The following is a 21,576-nucleotide window of genomic DNA, read 5'->3' on the forward strand; positions in this document are numbered from 1 at the left end:
CTACTTGAGACAATATTTTGGCAAAACTAGTGTCTAATGGCCTGGAGTAATATTCTCAAATCCATCTCCATCAGACCCCCACTCTCCCCCCCCCCCCCCACACACACACACTTTTTGCTCTAGGTGTCTCCTTCTGATTTTCTTATTTCTCTTCATTTGGAACAAAGCCATGTAGCTTGCTTTCCAGATTTTCTAACCTTTTTTAAAGTGACTTGAAAATATGGCATTTAGTGACTTATGCTTCCTTTTATCTTACTGCATGACATAATAGGGGTGGAAGGAATCATACTAATTGTAAAACCATCCTGAATTTATTGGTTGTAAAATGAAAATAAACATTTCATTCTGCCATGCCATGCTGCACAATAACACAAGGATAGGGGGAGCTATCCATTACAAACGTGAATGCTTTGATCACTTGTTAGAAGTGTACATTTAGCCAGTGTTTTTGAAGATTAAAATAAACAAACTAACAATGCATCTAACCAGCAATATCAGCTTTAATAAACTGACAGTAAATTTTATTGTACTTTGATGCAGATATTCAGTGCTTACCAGAATCAACAGCAAATAGTTAGTTCTCTGGCTGAACTCTAAGTCTGTTTCTACCCAAATGGCAGTTTGTTTTTGATATCACTGTTTCTCTGTATTTTAAAACATTGTGTGTTGAGCTAATTATTTTAAAATGATCTCTTGCCTCCATATATTTTTGTTTCAAGGTTGCTTTTCTAAAAATGTTGTTTTAAAATATCGGTCATAAGCCACTAAGACAAATTTAACATGAATGGTTGTATTAGGAATTCAAGAGCAATTCCCATAATTTATGTAAGAGCACTAATCAAATCAATTCCCAATAGCTGAAATTTCACATATTAGAACAGTTATCTCTTGGGTATTGTTTTCAATTGATCACTGACACACTGAATTTTGTGCTGGGATTTTTGGTATAATTTATTGTGTGTCTTTTCTGTAATTTTTATGATGAAAACAATTAATTAGCACCATTTCTCCCACCCATTCTAAATAGATGAAATAGGGGAAAGACTTCAGTTAGTAATACTACTTCACAAGGACATTCATGACTAATATTTTGAAGAAATGCTTTTCACAGACATACATTATCTTATCAGGTAGCCATCATTTTCTTTTTTGCTGTCTGACAAAGCAATTTTCCCTCCCCTTTGCAATTCACTTTGACGGTTTTTTCAGACTATATTGATTTTTTTTTTAATTTCCTGTTTGTTTACGGAGAGTGCACTTCAGTGTCTGTTGCTTTTCTACTCAGAAATGGAATCTTTAAACATACATTCACCAGTGATTGCCAGAAACAGATATGAGATCTAGAAGGAAAACAAAAAAACAAAACAAACAAACAAAACACACACACACACACATAGTTGAAGAACAAAATGTAAAAGTCCTCTCTCATGATTTGAGCACAGACCATTGTCCCTCTGCCCTCAAGGATAGGGCTGCTGGCAGTGATAATAGGGAGTTGATGACCAATCTGCCCAGGGAGCATGGACTAATTCAGTAAAGTTATGGGCATGATTCCCCACTGCCTTGCGCTTTGTGCAGCCATTTACACTTGTACAAAGTGGATATAAAATACTTCCTCTCTGATCTCGTGGCATTTTATGTTCACACTATTTTTGGATTGCATAGGTTTAAATGTCTGCACAAGATGTAAACAGTGAAAAAAATCTGTCTTCCTAAAGAGCAAAATTCTTATTTGTTGCCTGAATTTGCTGAGTATTTTCTAATGGCAAATCCCAGTTTGCACATGCAATAAGTAGCTGTCAGTAATATAGGGAGTCATATTTCAGCATCTGACATCCAAAGAGCATAACCTTATGAAATATTAAACATCCTTTGTTCCAGAAGCCCCATGCTAAATTATTTGGCATCTATTGCTGAAAGATTATCTCACTTGCCCATCATTTTGGGAACTCACCATCTTCCCCTCCCCCATGAATCCATCATCTCAGAAATGTATTTGTCCAGAACAACAGAATTAAAAGAAAAATAAAGTGACCTAATTAATAGTTCAATTCATAACTGAACTATTTAAGGAAAAATGGGGAAAATGTAATGACAAGGATAATAAAATGATAATGTAAAAGGTATATTTTATATATAAAAAGTTAACATAAATTCTACTATCAACTATATTTCATTCCTGTATCTTGTGCTTTTTCTCAACGGTTAAGTAACTTATACTTTCAATCACTATTTACCTTTTAATAAAAATAGTAAATAAAACATTTACACACAGAGAGCTACAGCCATGAAAGTTGTAGTTTCATAAGGAGCACCAGGACTACAGCTATGGTTAAGTATTGAGGCAACAGCACTTGGTGGCCTGATCCCAAGAACTTGGTACTCCAACGGAGCTCAATAAGAATTGCAGATTCTCAACCCCACCACAAAGCCATAGAATGCTGCCTAGAGAAGTCTTAAAATATCCTCTTTCCCAGTTAAAATACTTACAATTTTATGATTCCCTACTGTTTGCTCCCCTTAGCAGTACCTCTTCTCCTCCCAACATGATACTGTTCACATTAATGAGACCTTTGGAGTAATTAGGGGAGGGTAGAGGTTACAAACAATAAATAAACACTGCAGCTGGGGAACAGCTATCACACAGCTGTTCAGTCAAACTGGGATTTCCTGCTCTCCTACAAGTGCAGCAGCTTGCATATAACTAGTTTTCTAGCATTTATTTAAAATGGCTCACTTCTAATTGCATTTTGTTCTACAGCTTTTTCTATTATTTGATTTATATTTAAGTGGATTGGAGTGTGGGTCCATGTATACTTTTGGTTTCATGTTTATGGAGAGAGAATTCATAGTAGTATGTGATGATGCAATATAAAGGTTTAATTGGCCTTTGTTTGCTATGGCTACTTTACTCTTGAGTGAAAACATAAGAGTATAGTGCAGATCATCACAACAAAGGGCCAATAAACCATCACACACCCTTTTTTGTATATGCCAGAAAAGCTATTTGAGAGTCTTTAGAGGTTTTAAAAGGCTTATTGCTGCTATCTTTTAGCTTTTAGCCTGTAAAGCCAAAGAGGCTGGGTTCTTTAGTATCAAAAGTCTGTGCAAAGGATGAGAACTTCCAAAGCATCTGAAAATTATCTAAAGCCCTAATCCTTCAAACATTTAGGTATGTGTTTAATAATCTGCATGGTAAGTAGTTCAACTAAGTATGATAAATACGCTCAGCTGCCTTCTAGCTGCTCTGAGGTCCAAAATACTTGGAATACCAGGACTCCATCTACACCCCCATCTTGTCACAGGCATGCACCCTATGCTGGGTGCTGCCTGTGGGAATGGTAATGTAGGAATTCCTGGCTGGGCACTTAAGTTCTCCAAGAGGCATAAAGGAGTTGTAATATGGCACTGAAGCAGGACTTGTTGGAGGGGATTCTTGTGGAGTTTTTCTTCCCAGTGTTACCACAGTAGGGAAATATATTAGCAAAATGTTTCTTAACTGGAAAACATTCAGGTGTTACCAGTTAGTTAATGCATTTAGCCAGCTTGCCACTTGTCTGCTTTTAGAGAGAGGCAAGTCACATCTCTTCACACAGACTTTCCACAGAATGAAAAGTCTTGGATACTTAGCTTCCTGGCCAAGTCTTCCTCTGTTCTGTCCATGGAAAAACACTGTTCATTTGCTCCTCTATTGAGCAATATGAATAGACCCAATTATAAGCACCATAAAGTATGCCCAGGCAGCAGTAGAATAGGCTCTCTCTAAATGCATGTAATAATTTAATTAAATAACTAATTGTTTAGCTGGTGAAATATTGCTTCTTAAACATTTTAAGAACTTTCTTTTATTGGGACAGCTTCTTAGAGCCAGATAGTGCCACACAAAGGAGGGGAAAGGTATAGATTCAAATAGCCTTACATGTACATACACCTAATTTGTTCTGCTCCCTACACAGGGGCAAAGTATGCTCACACTCCTTGTGCTCTCCTGGATTCAGGGACTGCTCACTTCTTACATCCTCTGAGGTATGAACTACCCCAGCTGGACACACACATGTAAGTTTGCTGTATCATCCTTAGGTGCATAGCAATAGATGTCTTTCCGCTGCTCCTTGGGGAGCACAGGAAATTGTCATTCCTCAAGAAGGTACAATGGCTGGTGCAGGGTAATATGACTGTGCCTAAGTGGTGGGCCAGCGCCTAACAAGTGCACACTGGCCCCTATTGGGACACTAGACTGATGGGGGGTGTCCAATAAAAAAAGGATTGTAAATTCTAAGAGGAAGGATAGTCCAGTGGCTAGGTTTCTAGTTTGGGACTTGGGAGATCAGGGTTCATTTTCCTGTGTCATGACCACAGGCCTTGAACCCAGGATCAACCTGTGACCCCTCCACTTGGCAGCCTGCTGACAATTGCTTACCCAGGACTGAGGAAGCCCAGCCCCAATCTAAGGCTCCACCCCTGAGTTCCTATTGGTGGAAACCCAGAGCTGTCAATTGGCCTGCTGGTCCTACTTAAGCCAGCAGCAGGAACAGGAAACTGTCTAAACAACTGGAATCCAGCTGTCTAAGATGCCCCAGTTTGCTATCTGCCTCTGACCCCCACTATCCTGATCTGGCCTGACTTTGGTTACCGACTAGAACTTCTGATCTCCCAGTATCCTGACTCTTGACTCCTGTCTTGTGACTGTGGACTCTGGCTCTGACAACTAAGTCTGGCTGCCCACAACCTGGCTTGACACTCTGCTCTATCACAAACTTCCTGTGTGATCTGTGGCAATTTAATAGGCTGAAATCAAATGAAGTTAATAAGAGTTTTGCCATTAACTTCAAAAGGGTAGGATTTTATCCTAAAGCTATGTCTATACTATGAGCTAGATATGTGATTCCCAGCTGAATAGACATACTTGTGCTAGTTCTTCTCTGAGCTAGAATGCTAAAATAATAGTGTAGTCACAGTAACACAGGCAAGCAACAGTGGCATCTGTTAGCAGCCCAAGTACGTACCAGCAAGGTTCAGGCAGATATGTACTGGGGGTGGCTAAACTATTGTGGCTGCTGCCCATGCTACCATGTTTCACTACTATTTTTAACACACTAACTCAGAAAAGAGCTAGCATGAGTATGTCTGCAAGCTGGGAAGCCCATAGAGTAGCCTAAGAATATCTTGTGCCTCAGTTCCGAATTGGTAATGGATAATAGCACATCTCTACCTCACAGGAGTGTGGTGAGAATAAATACATTAAAGATTGTGACAATCTCATCAGTCACAGCAAAAGGGGCCACAAAAGTACCTTAGATAGATAATAATTAATAAGGGAGGTATTTGGAGGGCAAAAATTATTCTCAAACACAGTGCAAAGAAGGTCAAATATCTAACTTAGAGCATATTAATACATTAAAAGGAATATATACACATACACACACACACAAGGGAAAAAAACACTTAAATTTAATGACATGAAATAGCTTCAGATCATTGGATACTGGCTTATTCAAAATGTTCTCAACATCCTTTTGAATGTAGGCTGAAAACTCATCAATTGTACCTATTACATATACAACATTGCAAGAAGCCACAAAAGTCACATTGAAATATGAATGAAGCTGATTGTTACATGATCTGTTGTACTATATGAGATGTCACATAGTTTTGTAGAGGAAGCCTCTGACAGGTCCATGCATTTAGAATCAGATGTATATAATTAACAGATTCCAGGTTAATTAATTCCAAGGTTCTCCAGTATTTATTATTAGATAGTAGGGAACTTGGCCCCCAACAATTCAGAAATGTATGAAAAAAGAAATATGCATTTCATGCATCTAGGGATGCTGATTATATGAGAGAAAGATTGTACAAAAAATCTAGACTGACAAGGTTACAACTATTATCAGATAATATGGAGCAGTGTATGAAACCTTCACATTTTTTTCTTTAAACCATTGTTTTTTAAAAAGGAGAATTCTTAGATCAAGGTAAAGGGCAAAAATTGTCTATACAGAAAAATGGCTTAGGGCATGAGTTTCTTTAATCTATAATTTTTATGGTTCTCTTCCAAGAAGAGTGAATAATATACTTGAAAATTATTGCACTGAGCTCTGGCATAGATGGCCATGCTGGCACTAAAACTGTTTCAATGCTGAGCATGGAAATTATCTATGAGAAAGGGTTGCTGGGACTTGTCCATAGTTATTGACTGTTATAACAAAGAGGAAGGGAAGGGAGGCTTTTGTTAACTATTGTAGGGCACTTCTAGGGCGTTCATCATGATAATATTCAGAATGGATTCTGGTGGATAGTTTGGCTAGTTCTGGACAGTTTTTATTATCTCAAGGAAAAATGGAGAACAGTAGACAAGTAAAAAGTAAAACCATACCCATTTTTCCAGCTGAGGAGCAATGAAGTATAACAGATGTGAGCACAGTGTTAAACTTTGGCTGCTGCTATGCAGTCAAAGAACAAAAGACATAAGGCTTATTGTATTGCAGGCACCTTATTAGTGTAGATGAGTCCTGTTACTGACTGTGAATTGTCTTTCAGACCTATAATAGTTATTTCCTGATAGCCTTCTATCTGAGCCAAACGTTAGGCCTCTATATCTTTCTTTTGGTCCAGTCTCCTGCTTTCCATCTGTTGAGGTAAACTGAGTGATAAGGACTATCTTCCTTTTTTCTTGGTGAACTGTTCAAAAGAATAGCACATTGTGCCATAGGCAGACCAATTTCTTCATCTTCAGAATGATGTGTATTTTCAAAAACAATGTTGACAGGTTGAAAATTAGGCATGACAAGGACACCCAAGGTATGTATAGTACGTATGCACAGAGCTTGGGTATGTAAGCAGGCAGGGATGCTGAAAAAAAATCTCAGCCACGGCCTTTGAACTGTTTTCTGATTTGTCTATTTCCTTTCTCTCTCTTCTCCTTCGAGTCCCAGTGCCACTCAGCTGATCTCAGCTATGCCAGAACACACTCTAAATAACATGATAGGGCACAGCGATAGTTCACAAAACTTTTGTAAGTTAATAGTCCATTAGTTAATAGCTGTTGTTGTTTTGAATGCAGTTGGATCTTCTAGCTTCAAATGCTCTTGTGGACTATATAAACCACTGAAACACGTGTTGCTTGTGGACCTGTAGAATAGAAATATGTTTCACACCATTTGGTTTCATTAGCTTCATCATGCCATACATATACTTCCCATCGGCTTCCGCTGGATTGTTCAACTGAATCTTCTGACTGAAAGTTAACATTTCTAGTTTTTTGTTTGTTTGTTTTTTAATTTGGCCGGACTTATGTCTGCCATATAAGCAAACAGAAAAATGGACCACTTTTATGAGAACATTTATTTAGTAAAAGGTGACCACCTGCAGAAGGTAAGCCATCCAAGAAGACTGCTCACTTAATATGATGGATTAAGTCCAAACAACAACAAAATTTAATGAAGTCAGGAGTCTAAATCCTTTTGACCAAAGGGGCAATGTTAACTCTGTGGAGGACACAAAAAGATTATGGATGTATTTAACAGTAATTAATTAATGCAACCTGGAGTCCATTGATAAGTTTGAGATGTTCTCATTTTTTTCTTATCTGCAGGAAAACTTACCTGCTCTTTGCTATTGACTTTGAATAATTCATTTTGAATCACACATATTTCCAAACACCTGCTGTGCTTCCACTCAGGTCAGGCTAGAATTTGCTGGTTTTTTAAACACTCAGTGCCCTCAGATAAGGAAATGTCATGTGCTCATTCACATTAAAATCTAATGTGGCATTATTTGTAAGGAGTCCTTTTTGACTGGTTCAGACAAGGGCTTGGTCCTCCAACATGTAATCCATGAATAGTGCATCCTCTTTGAGTCAACAGAACTACTCGCATGATTAAAGGTTTCAGGACCAAACCCAAAGGATGCATGCTGTACATCAAAGGCTCATTTAATACTGGTTCATTTGACTCTAGGTTAACTAAAACAGAAGGGATATGCCAAATCTATAACTGTGCTGTGCAGCCAAACGCCAGCTAAGTTCAAGATTCTGTTGCCATCAAAGTAAATGACATATCTCCAATTGACTTTTATGATCCAGGGTCAGGCACCAGATGGGAATAATATTTTACCAAAAGAAAGTAAGACACAAATCCTGTTCTCACTTCCTTTTGTGAAGAGAGCCCTCTGGTAGTGATATTCCAATGTATAAATGAAGGCAGGATTTTGAGTACTCCATCAGGAAGGATGCGGGGACAAGCTGCCCTTTCGGTGGCACCCTAAATCCCCCTCCTCTCCTGCCTTGGTCAAGCTGAGACTTGCTTTTAACAGCTTGCTGACTAGGCTGTCTTTAACAATAAGCCATAGTGGTTTCAGGCACTTTACTGGTTTGCCAAAGTCTCCCCGTACATTAAGTAGGTTGGTGTCCATTGTAGGAAAAATGTAAAATATATGTATTATTGTGGAATTTTATGTAACTTTTGTAGGGGGAAGACATGGCCAGTGTAAACCAAGGGAAGTGTTATGAGCTTCAGAGAGCTATTTGAGACAATATGCCATACAAGAATGAACTTATGGGACAAACAAAATTAAGTGGGTTTCTCAGGAGATCTGTAGGAGGTGGTATATGCAAATGTACCCTCTCAGTTATAAGAGAACTTAACCTTTTGAAGCTTTGACCTGAGGACAAGACCTTTGTCTGCTGATTACCTGTTCCCAGGTCCCAAGATCAAAGGCCCAAACTGTATAAAGGAGGGACTGTCAAATTCATAGGTGGGCTTCTTCTGACCAAAAACCGTTATGAACTTATGACCACAGAAAAACCCATTGGTGGAGTTTGAAAGGACTGAATCCTACCAGAGCCCTTGCTGGAGGTGGGGTGTAGCCTGATTTGGGGTATGTTAGTAATGCTGATTTAATTTATCCACTTAATTTAATCTTATTTAATTAATTTTAATTAATTAATACTTATTATTATTATGGATATTAATTAGTATGGGTTTTGGCTCGCCAATTTGTTTGATCAGAAGATAAAGTTTGTCTTGAATGAGGTTTCACAGAGTTTATAAAAGGAACTTTGGGGGGCTGACAGGAAGTTTACACTGAGACAGATATAGTCATAAAGACCTTTTATTAAAATCAATGAAATAGTAAGCAAATGGTAAAACAGTTAGAATTACAGAGTTACAATTGTATTACTGTTGTTCGAGAGATACAGATGATAATACAATATTATAAGCTGCAAACATGGTTAATACACTCTGTTTTAATAACCTGGTGTTGGAAGATACAGGGCCACGCCTGTGGCAGTTCCGTTTTCATACCTCTTAGCAGAGGAAGCTAAATGCAGAGCTGTTAAAGCTGTTTATTCTTTAACTTAACCCAATAAATCTTAAACTAATATAGGCTTAGGGAAACCAAGCTTAGCCTAGTCCCTTAAACTTACAGTTTGAAAAGAAATAAAGTACGGCCTATTAATAGTTAATAGTCGTCGTAGATGGGTAGCATCAATACGTTGTTGAAGGTGGAGGCAATGAAGAGTAGACAGGAGTAGATAGGTGGGTAGATTGCCTGCCTAATGGCGAGCTGCCTCACCTTTTTATAGGGCATTGGTTGGAAATCCTTCCTCTTATGCCCAAATGTCATCCTTCCCCCACAGAAATGTTAGGGCACACTTACCCCATAGGCTAGTATGTATGTGTGTATGGATGATAGGTAAGTATGCATATGTGGTGTACTTGTTACATTTGTCATACCACTTTGAAAAATCCCCTTTGCCATCTTCCATTATTCATTGGTTTAGGCAAAAGGTCTCTAGACATCTGTGTGGGTGTTTTGTCTACTACTACTTTTCTGGGTAAGGGTCCCAAAATGTGCTATCTTTGCCTTAGCTTCACATACAGGGTTTTGGCCTGTAGGTCTCTTTCATTACAGCCAAACTTACTTTTAATGTAAATCTATAAGCCTATTACATCAAATACTCAAATTTATAAGAAAGATATATTTATACAGACCAGCAGATTAATCCTTAGGGCTTTGTTTGGGACAGTAAAATTCCATCCCCAGGGGAAAGGGTATAGAAGACCCTGGAAACATTTCCATTTTGTCTTCATTTCCTGCATCATTTCTCTGGACTGCATTTCTAAGGCCTGGTCTACACTAGGGTGGGGAGTCGAACTAAGGTATGCGACTTCAGCTACGTGAATAGTGCAGCTGAAGTCGAACTACCTTAGTTCGAAGTACTCACCCGTCCAGACGCCGCGGGATCGAAGTCCACGGCTCCCCCGTTGACTCCGCCACCGCTGTTCGCGGTGGTGGAGTTCCGGAGTCGACGGGAGCACATTCGGAGTTCGAAATATCACGTCTAGATTAGACGCGATAGTTCGAACTCCGAGAAGTCGAACGCTACGCATCAACCCGGCAGGTAAGTATAGACCTGCCCTATGAAGGAAGCTCTAACTATGGACTGATTACCTCCAAGCTGTTTGGGTAATTTCTAGAGAAACCTTTGCAAACTAGCAGTTTACTCCATCACTGCTACAAACCTGATATAAAAACTTTCCAGTGATTGCATGTACATGATCTATTAACCATTTTAACTCTCAACTTCTTTTCTCTAATAACTAAAATCAAAAGGTTTAGTTTTAAAAGGATTGGCAACAGTGTGAGTATTGGGTAAGATGTGAGTTATATAGTGACCTGGCTGTGGGGCTGATCTTTTGAGATCAGAAGAATTCTTTGTTTGATTAAATTGGTTTTCAATAACCATTCATCATAAAGTCTAGCACTGGGTGATTAAATGAGTGCTGCAATGCCTAAGGAGACTGTATTTTTGACTTTTTGTTAACCAGTGTGGGGAGACAAGTTTATTTTTGTTATTGGCGTGGTATATCTAATAGTAGAATAACCATCACTTTGATGTGAGTCTGCCCTATTTCTCAGCAATTTTGTGAGCTGTGACCAGGGCCATCCCTAGGTTGAGTGCGGGGCCTGGGACATAGGTGCTGAGTTTCTAGTCTGCTGTGGGGTGCGCCCCCTGGTTCTTCCCAGGTCCCGCCCCCACTCCACCCCTTCCCCCAATGCCCACCCCTGCCTCACCCCCACCCTGTCTCTTCCTGCCCCACCTCTTCCCTGCCGAGTTCCGCTCCCTCCCCGAGTGCCCTGTGCCCTCGCTCCTTTCCCCTCCACACCTTCTGATGCCGCAGGCAAAACATCTGATCTGCCATAGGCACTGAGAGGGAAGGGGAGGCGCTGCTGGCGAGGCTAGGCACTGGGGGTAGGAGGTGGTTCTGGTAGGAGGGCTCCTCCTCGCACTCCCCCTCTCGCTGCTCACCTCCCCATTTGCCTCCTCACCCTGCTCGCCCACCTCACCTCCCTACCTGCCTCCTGTGGGGCCCCCAAAAGAGAAGTGCCTGGGGTGGTCACCCCAATTTACCATACCCTAGGGATGGCTCTGGCTGTGACCCACTGAGGCACAATGACACTGGCTCCCAATGATCTCCATCTGCAAAGAACCCCCCCTCCAAAACATACAAGGACTACAACATTTAAACAATGCACAGCCCCTGGTTCATATGAAAATCTGTAATCATGCAAAATATTGTGATAATTGTTTAACATATATTTCATTTTGACTTGTCAACCAAAAAAGAATGAAGCATTTTCTTATATTTTGGTTACAAACAGCTCCCTCTATAGAGCAATATTTTGGAATTGAGCATTAGGGGAGAGATTTTTAAAGGCACTAATGGCAGCTAAATACCTGCTAGAGAGGAAGAATGGTCTTTTGGGTAGGAGCATTAGCCGGGGCCTCCAGCTACAAACTTCCTGTATGATCTCAGACAAGTCCCTTACGATCCATGAAGGAACTTAGGTGTTGCAATGCAGAGCATTATGGCATTTAACTTTTAGGCACCTAGAAAAAAAAATCACAGGAACACACTGTGATTCACAAAGCAAAGTTAAACACTTTGACTCCCTCTATAGTGACTGGTGAAAGATAGGTGCCTAAGAATGTGATCCACAAAACCATCACACTTGGTGAGGCATGTAAGCTAGCTAATGGGAGACACTAATCAGATGGGAGCATGCTAAGAGATAGGCACTTACCTCCCTGCACCCTGAAAGTATGTATGGTGGTTAAGCGATCCACTAACAGGAACCCACTGTGTGCAGAAGGCAGCTTATGTGCATAAATCACTTTTGGAGGGAAATGACTTAGGCCTGTGCCTTGCTCCATGCCCAATGGATGAAGGAGGAACCCACCTTTAATGCAGTGGTTATAACACTTGCTGGGGATGAGGGAGAAAAAGGGAATTGAACCTAGAACTGTGGCAGAGGGGGAGAAAATTGATAGGAGATGCCTTTTCCTCCCCCTCTGCCAGAGAAGAAGGGAATCACTAGCCTGGAAGACATAAGGAGAGCACCTCTTCCTCTGGATAGCTTTTGAATGGGACCCAATCCCATGGGTGGCTGCTGAGCACACCTAACCAGTTAGGGCCTGCATGGAACTTAGGCAGCTAAAAACCTGTCTTCCTTTGGTTCATAAATTGCTCTGGCATAAGCATTAAATAGATGCCAGGGAGCCTAGAGTGAGGTGGCAGTGCACATGCCCACACACAGGAACATAGGCATCTACAGGGTTTGGCAGGAGCTATGTGAATTGCAGTGGAACCAAAGTCAGCATTTAAGTGCCTATTCTGGGGCTTAGGCATCTAAGTACCTTCATGGCTCCCATCATTAGCATCTTTGTACCTTAATTCCTCATCTATAAAATGGAGATAGTAGTACTTTCTTACTTCACAGGGGCATTGGGAGAATAAATACATTAAAAATCATGAGGCGCTCAGATATTATGGTAACTGGGGTCAAATATCTAAAGTGAAAGTTAATAGGAATTAGGCACCAAACAGCCATTTCTGCCTTTCAAAATCTCTGCCTTAAAGCTTCAAACTGAGGAAAATGCTCCAGCTTTCTACATGAGCTTTGGGTCCTCTATAGATATTAGCAGTAATTCTTTTTTTTAAACTTTGTCTTTGAACTTCAAGTCATTATGATGCCACTTAATTAACTTAATTTGTATATTATGTTTGGAACAAAATGCCTATGTTTGGGCCAAATACCATCCCTGGCGCACGTGCTCCTCCCTTCAAAATCAAAATTAATTGTGCTTGTACAGTTGAGGGACCAAACTGGCCATTAATTTTCTTCATTGTAGCTGAATATTATTTTCTTTCCACCCACTGAATTTTTTGTGCACACATATAATTAGAACACAGTCACCCAGCTTCACTTGATACGATTTTACACTTTCTAGGAAATTATGACCAACCACATGTCAGATGTACACATGTCATTCATGGCTGGTTAAGGGCAGTGGAGATACTTTGGGCTTACTATTGATGAAGAGTTAACCTTGCTGAGGGCAAGCTGCCAGTCACTTAAGCAAGCAGTGACTACACCTTTGCACCAGCAACTCTCTTTGGACATTAACAACCTCAATTATTGCTTTGTCTCAAACCTCCCTTTCTGGGGAAGGTTATTTAGAAAAGGGTTTTGTCACTACTCCACCCGAACTTTGAATTCAAAGATTTCCTCGCTTGCTAGCAGTCTAGTTTCACTCCTGTCTATGGAAGAGAGACTGCCTTGATATTTATGGGGGATAACCTCTTTTTAGCGATGGTCAGAGATGAAGTGTCTGTACTGATTTTTATTGGATCTGTTTACAGCTTTTGATACCACTGAGACATTGACTTGCCCACAGGATTTAGCATAGAATGGATGTTGAATGTATTCAATGCTTCCTCTCGGTGAGGTCCAGAAGGAACCACTAGCCAACTGCTTGTCCTCCCCTGAGCATTCTCGTGTGTGGTCTCCTAGAACTTCATATCCTGTTCAATGCAAATGAAAAAAAAAATCAGCAGGGAGGTTGTAAGAATGTTGAGCTGCTATGAACATAGAACACTCAGTAAATGTGCAGTGCAGAGTGCTGGTGATTATGTTTGAAGCACCGCATAGCTTAGGTCTCAGTTACCTGAGACCTAACACTCTGATGTAACAATTAAGGATACATCTACACTAGCACTTTTGCTGGTCAAATTTTTGTTGGCCAGGAGACCAATCCTGGACCAACGCAAGTTTCACCAACAAAAGCACCAGTGTGGACAGCACTACGTCAGCAGGAGACGCTCTCCCACAGACAGCTACTGCCTCTCCTTGGGGTAGTTTAATTATGCTGATGGGAGAGCTCTCTCCCGTCAGCATAGAGCAGCTACGCGGGAGACCTTACAGCAGTGCAGCTGCAGCGATACAGTTCCTCAGGTTGTAATTCATACTTTTTGCCCTTTCAACTGTGTATTCAACTCCAGAGCACATTAAATATATTTATTCAGTTTCACTGTAGTCTACATTTTGATTTTTTTCATTTCTTATTTTACAGTTAGAAGAATGACAGCATTTATTATTTAATCCCCTAAAAAGCATTCTGATACAAAAGCCATAGGGGTGTTATAAATTAAAGTTCAAATTAATAGCACCAGAGATTGAAGTGCTTTGTTTAAGCACAGAACAACAATACAAGCAGTAGCAGTGCAAACTTCATCCCACCACCCTAGTACCCACCCTGTTTAGGAAGGACCACCATAATGAGTGAGTTCAGGTGCCATGGATGTCTAATACTTGGACTTTCAGTAGAGACCTCAGAGGGTGCCAATTTGTGATATTGATTTCATTGGATATGGACAATTGTTCATAAGAAACTGAAGTGAGATCAGCTCATTTATAAAGGCCTTCAGCCAGTATTGCCCTGGCTCTGATTTGAACCAATAACTGAGGAGAATGAAATGTATTAGTGCCCCCTGAGCTATCTAATCCTTTGTCTATAACGTTTGAAAACTCAGATATTTCTGAGAAAAAAATCTCCCCTCATCACACTAGTTCATATTTTAAACAAGTTCTGTAAACTATCTGTGGGATAAAGGTGCAAATAGTACTGAGTTTACATCCTTCTTATTTTTAATGGAGAAACACTAGAATGGAGACATCTCTCAGAAAAGGACTGATATATAAGGGAAAAAATAATTCAGTGTGATCTTAAATGGCTTTTAAAATCCCAGACACAAGCCTTTTTCTTTAATCAGAAATATATTGCCCTAGGATTGGGTCTCTAGAGCACAGTCTGGAAACTGCAATCTATGCTCCCACTCAAGCTAATGGAAGTTTTGCTGTTCAGGAAGAGGATCAGACCTTATGTAAAAAACAAAGATTCTAACATAAGTAATAAAAACAAACAAACAAATAAAAAACTTTGTAGGTTCATGCTAGAAAAGAACTGATATTAAGAAAATTAAAGCCAAACAACTAATATAAACATGTCGAATCAGGGGAAGGGAGGATTTTATTATTTTAACTAAAAACATGTTATTCTCATTTCCTTATTCACAAAGTCTTTGCTTAATAACAGCCAAGCTGCATTTTGCCTCATGTAATTTAACTTAATAATCAGGAATAGTCTGTACTGTATATTTTCTGACATTAAATAGCCTGTCAACAAGATCAAATATGTTCTTCATTAACCTTACTTATTTAAATTAAATTCTTATAATGACTAACATTATTTAAAACAATGTTTAACATTTTGTCTTCACTGGTATTTATACTTTTTTGGTTACTTGGCTGTTTTCTTAATATTGTGTTTGATCCAACGTCCATTGAAGTCAATGGAAAAAAATTCCCATTTACTCCAGTAGGCTTTGTATCAGATTTTCTGTACAAATTGTTTGTCTTGTAAATTTTAGGATAGTTCATGGATATTGTTAGGAAACTCACATACTTTGCAAACAAAACAAATACACTGAATCTTCAAATCTTGACTGTATCTATCAGAATATAGGAATTATAATAGAACCCTGCCAGTTGTCTGCCTGGTGCTTGATGTTTGAATGGAGGATTGAAAGCCAATCTTGCAGTGACATCCAAGTAAGCAGCCCCTGTGACCACTGCAGGATCAGTGCTTCAGTGTGGTATTTGGCTTCTGTCATAACTATAAAGGGAAGGGAACAGCCCTCCTGTGTACAATACTATAAAATCCCTCATGGCCAGAGACACCAAAATCCTTTTACCTGTAAAGAGTTAAGAAGCTCAGGAAACCTGACAGACACCTGACCCAAAGGACCAATAAGGGGACAAGATACTTTCAAATCTTGGTGGGGGGAAGTCTGTTGTTTGTGCTCTTTGTTTTGGGGGTTGTTTGCTCTTGGGACTAAGAGGGACCAGATATCAATCCAGGCTCTCCAAATCTTTCTGAATCAGTCTTTCATATTTCAAACTTGTAAGTAACAGCCAGGCAAGGTGTGTTAGTCTTATTTTTGTTTTCTCAACTTGTAAATGTTCCTTTTTGCTGAGAGGATTTTACCTCTATTTGCTGTAACTTTGAACCTAAGGCTAGAGGGGGTTCCTCTGGGCTATATGAATCTGATTAGCCTGTAAAGTATTTTCCATCCTGATTTTACAGAGATGATTTTTACCTTTCTTTCTTTCTTTCATTAAAAGCTTTCTTTTTAAGAACCTGATTGATTTTTCCTTGTTTTAAGATTCAAGGGGATTGGATCTGGACTCACCAGGAATTGGTGGGGGAAAGGAAGGGGGATGGTTATTCTCCTTGTGTTAAGATCCAAGGGGTTGGATTGGTGTTCACCAGGAACTTGGTGAAAAAGCCTCTCAAGGCTACCCAGGGAGGGGAAGGTTTTTGGGGGAAAGAGGGTGTTCCAGACACTGAGGAATCTGAATGGTGGTAGCGAACCCAGACCTAAGCTAATAGTTAAGCTTAGAAGTGTTTATGCAGGTCCCCACATCTGTACCCTAAAGTTCAGAGTGGGGGAGGAACCTTGACAGCTTCAATACAGGAAGCTTCATAAAACCACTGTTAACAGACTGAAATGGAAGACCAATCCTATAAGAGAAAATTCCTTCCTGACACTAGCTAGAAATCCATTTATGACCTGATCTATGAAGATTTAAAGCTCTTGTAACATTATCGTAACTTTTGCATTACTGTAGATATTCCTGAGTCTAATGTTTTAGTACTCTAAACATACCAGAATAAAGTTACTTTAAATTATTTACTAATTAATACTTAGGAGATTACTGTCCTCCAGGCCATTGTGCCACTTAAGAAATCTCTCAAGGGAATGGAATCAGTCTAAAATAATCCTAGGCAAATCTACTGGGCTCTTCATGCATGAAGAAGAAAAACAAATAATGATCACTATGCTACTTTGAAAATAGTGAAACAAAGGATTTCTCTCTCCCAGAGGCAATATTCTTCTTTATCCCTTGAAGCTCAGAATATCTCATTATTTGTGAAAATAATGACACCCAGTCTTGTGAGATCCCTTTATAACTCTTCACAGTCAGCATTGGACTTAACTTGAGTAATTTTGCATCATTTGCTAATTTTGCCACCTCACTGTAATGCTTTTCCAGACCATTTATTAATAAATTTAATTGCATTAGTACCAACTCCACCAGAGAGGTCCTTTGAGGCCATCTGCCTGTCCCAAGTCAGGGTAAAGGAGGAAGGTTGGGCGTGGGGCTAGCAACTTCACCCCGTAAAAAAATCAACTTGCTACAGAAACACCAACAATAGAGATAACAGAGACTTTACCCTGGAAAAAGAAGGGTCTTCAACTCGAAGACGCATGACGCTGGGTGGTGAAAGCCGCGAGGAAGCCACTAAGCCGATTACCCTTCTTGCAACCAGGAGGATTACCATCGGCACATGGAACATGAGGACCATGTATGAGTCAGGAAAGACGGTGCAGGTTGCAACAGAGATGAGGAGCAACAACCTGACCCTACTAGGCATTAGTGAGACAAGATGGACGGAAGCCGGACAGAGATGACTGTTGATAGGAAAGCTGTTGCTGTATTCAGGACATGAAGAGAGCGACGCACACCACACACAGGGAGTAGGCTTCATGTTGTCCAAGCAGGCACAGAGAGCACTGATTGGTTGGGAGGCACATGGTCCCAGGATCATCACTGCATCCTTCAGAACTAAAATGAAGAGGATTAAGATGAATGTTGTTCAGTGCTACGCTCCAACTAATGACAGTGAAGAGGAGGACAAAGATTACTTTTACAACAGGCTTCAGAAAATATTAGAGATTCTCCCAGACAAAGACATCACCATCCTTATGGGAGACTTTAATGCCAAAATTGGACCTGACAACACAGGATACGAACAAGTCATGGGGACCCACGCTCTGGGAGAGATGAGTGAGAATGGAGAGAGATTTGTGGATCTGTGTGCACTTAACAACCTGGTCATAGGAGGTAGCATCTTTCCTCACAAGCGGATCCACAAGAGTACCTGGGTATCGCCAGCAGGCACGACAGAAAACCAGATCGACCATGTCTGCATTAGCAAGAAGTTCAGAAGATCCTTGCAGGATGTTAGAGTTAGAAGAGGAGCAGACGCGGCGTCTGACCATCACTTAGTGGTGGCCAGATTGAAGCTGAAGCTGAAGAAGAACTGGATAGACGTGTCAAACAGAAGAGTGAAGTACAACGTCAGCCTTCTGAAGGACCATAAGACCAAGGAAGATTTTGGACTGATGCTGAAGAATAAGTTTTCAGTACTACAGGATCGGTTTGAGGAAGAGGAAGACAGCGTACTCAACAGATGGCAGAAAGTGAGAGAGACACTTAGGTCAGTATGCCAGGAAGTGCTTGGAATTAAGAAACACCAGCAGAAAGAGTGGATCACAGCAGAGACCTTGACTAAGATAGAAGACAGAAAGAAGAAGGCAGCAGCCAACAAAAGCAGGACTAGAGCAGCAAAGGCCAAAGCTCAAAAAGAGTATGCTGAAGCCCACAGAGCAGTGAAGAGGAATATTAGGAAGGATAAGAGAGATTATGTGGATGGACTGGCAGCAGAAGCGGAGCAGGCAGCATACAGCGGCAACATGAAACAGCTGTACGATACTACCAAGCGACTGTCTGGAAAGTTCAGCAAGCCAGAACGTCCCGTTAAAGACAAGCAGAGAAAGTCTATAACAGGAATAGAACAACAGATGAACAGATGGGCGGAGCACTTTGAGGAACTCCTGAACAGACCAGCACCACCAAATCCACCAGACATCGACCCAGCCAACGAGAACCTCCCAATCAATTGCGATAAACAAACCAGAGATGAAATCAGAAAAGCCATCACCATGATGAAGAACAGGAAGGCGGCTGGACCTGACGACATCCCAGCAGAGGCCCTGAAAGCAGACCTGGATGCTTCAGTGGAAATGCTGTACCCCCTCTTTGAGAAGATATGGGAAGAAGAAGTGATTCCGGCAGACTGGAAAGAGGGATACCTCATCAAAATCCCCAAGAAAGGAGACCTCAGCAACTGTGCCAACTATAGATGAATCACACTCCTGTCAGTGCCAGGGAAGGTCTTTAACCGAGTCCTCTTAGAGAGAATGAAGGATGCCGTCGATCCACAGCTACGAGATGAACAGGCAGGTTTCTGGCAGAACAGATCATGCACAGACCAGATAGCAACGCTCCGCATCATAGTCGAGCAGTCTATGGAGTGGAACTCCTCGTTGTACATCAACTTTGTTGACTATGAGAAAGCGTTCGATAGCGTGGATCGAGAGACCCTCTGGAAGCTCCTTCGGCACTATGGCATCCCAGCAAAGGTGGTCAACCTGATCAAGAACTCATACGACAGTATACACTGTAGAGTGATCCATGGAGGGCAGCTCACAAACAGCTTCCAGGTGCGAACTGGAGTCAGACAAGGATGCTTGTTGTCACCATTTCTCTTTCTCCTCGTCATCAATTGGATTATGAAGACATCCACTTACGAGCGTAGGAACGGAATCCAGTGGACGTTGTGGACCCAGCTTGATGACCTGGACTTTGCCGATGACCTTGCACTCCTTTTGCACAGTAAACAGCAGATGCAAGAGAAGACCAACGTAGTGGCAGCCACATCATCACAGGTTGGCCTCAACATCCACAAGGACAAGACCAAGATCCTTAGGATTAACTCCATCAGCAACGACCCAGTCACACTGAATGGAAGCCCCCTGGAAGAAGTGCAGTCCTTCACCTACCTAGGTAGCATCATTGACCAGCAGGGTGGCACAGATGCAGACATCAAAGTAAGGATTGGTAAGGCAAGAGCAGACTTCTTACAGCTTAAGAACATCTGGAGCTCCAGAGAGCTGTCTTTGGCAATAAAAATTCGACTGTTCAACTCCAACGTGAAATCAGTCCTACTGTATGGAGCTGAAACCTGGAGGACAACCAAAACAACCATCAGGAAGATCCAGACCTTCATTAATAGCTGCCTCAGAAGGATTCTTCAGATCCGCTGGCCAGACACCATCAGTAACATCCACCTCTTGGAGAGGACCCGTCAACTCCCAGCAGAGGAAGAAATCAGAAGGAGAAGGTGGGGCCGGATAGGACATACACTACGCAAGCAGCCAACTAACATCACCAGACAGGCACTGCGGTGGAACCCCCAAGGCAAGCAGAAAAGAGACCGTCCAAGAAACACCTGGCGATGCGACCTTCAGGCTGATAGCAAAAAAATGGGCTATACCTGGAAACAGCTAGAGCGAATGGCCCAGGATAAAGGACTCTGGAGATCTGTGGTTGGCGGCCCATACCCCGATTGGGGTGATGGGCATGAGTGAGTGAGTTAGCATTAGTACCAGTACAGTTCCTTAAGATAGCCTACTATTAAATATCTCTCCGTTGTGAAAAGACTATTTATCCCCGCCTTTCCTATCTTTTAATCAGTTCCTGATCAATGAAAGGATTTTCCCTTGATCCACGCTATCGAACGCTTTCTCATAGTCAACAAAGTTGATGTGATCTGTTCTGCCAGAAACCTGCCTGTCCTGGCACTGACAGGAGTGTGATTCATCTATAGTTGGCACAGTTGCTGAGGGAAAGAGCCTTTGGTGAGGAATCTTGTCAAAGGCTTTCTGAAACTCCAAGTCCACTATTTCTATCGGATCAACCTTGTCCAGTTGCTTGTTGGCACTCTCAAAGAATTCTAATAGATTGCTGAGGCATGATTTCCCTTTATAAAAGCCATACCAATTCTTCCAACTTGTGTTTCTGATAATTCTGTTATTTACTAGAGTTTCAACCAATTTGCCTGGTAATGAAGTTAGACTTACCAGGCTGTAATTGTCAGGATCACCCCTGGAGCTATTAAAAAAAAAATTGGTACTACGTTAGCTACCTGTCATCTGATACTGAGGCTGATTTAAATGATAGGTTACATACCACAGTTAGTAGTTCTGCAATTTCATAGCTCAGTTCCTTCAACTCTTGGGTGAATACCATTTTGTCCTGGTCACATATTACTGTTTAATTTATCAATTTGTTCCAAACCTCCAGCTCTCTGGTATCACTGTTTTCCCCTCAGGAGCCTCTCATTCCCTGCACTTTCCTGAGCTTCCTCTTCTACTTGCAGCTCATTATAGGGAAATTACCTGATCTCTCCCAGGTGTCTCAGTAATCAGGCTTGGCTGGCCCAAGGCCTCCAGCCCTTGAGAGTAAAGCCATTCTGTTACA

At 41.1% G+C, this 21,576-nt stretch overlaps 2 long non-coding RNA genes across 4 annotated transcripts in view; one reads left to right on the plus strand and one right to left on the minus strand.

The window, feature by feature from the left end:
• The first annotated feature begins 2,598 nt into the window (after nt 1-2,598).
• Nucleotides 2,599-21,576, plus strand: part of LOC120408373 — a 31,581-nt gene continuing 12,603 nt past the window's right edge. Inside the window, exons 1-2 of one of the 2 annotated variants that reach the window (XR_005600650.1) lie at nt 2,599-3,172; nt 3,957-4,056. This is a non-coding gene — a long non-coding RNA (uncharacterized LOC120408373). Of the gene's footprint in view, nt 3,173-3,256; nt 3,342-3,956; nt 4,057-21,576 lie in introns of those variants that run through there. The other variant, XR_005600649.1, reaches the window with a different exon arrangement.
• LOC120408372 overlaps nt 13,582-21,576 on the minus strand; it is a 55,022-nt gene continuing 47,027 nt past the window's right edge. For both annotated transcript variants that reach the window (XR_005600648.1, XR_005600647.1), the window contains one exon: nt 13,582-13,871. This is a non-coding gene — a long non-coding RNA (uncharacterized LOC120408372). The remainder of the gene's footprint in view (nt 13,872-21,576) is intronic.

This window comes from Mauremys reevesii, linkage group 6 (assembly GCF_016161935.1).
Source record: "Mauremys reevesii isolate NIE-2019 linkage group 6, ASM1616193v1, whole genome shotgun sequence".
In the NCBI taxonomy this organism is placed as follows: Eukaryota; Metazoa; Chordata; order Testudines; family Geoemydidae; genus Mauremys; species Mauremys reevesii.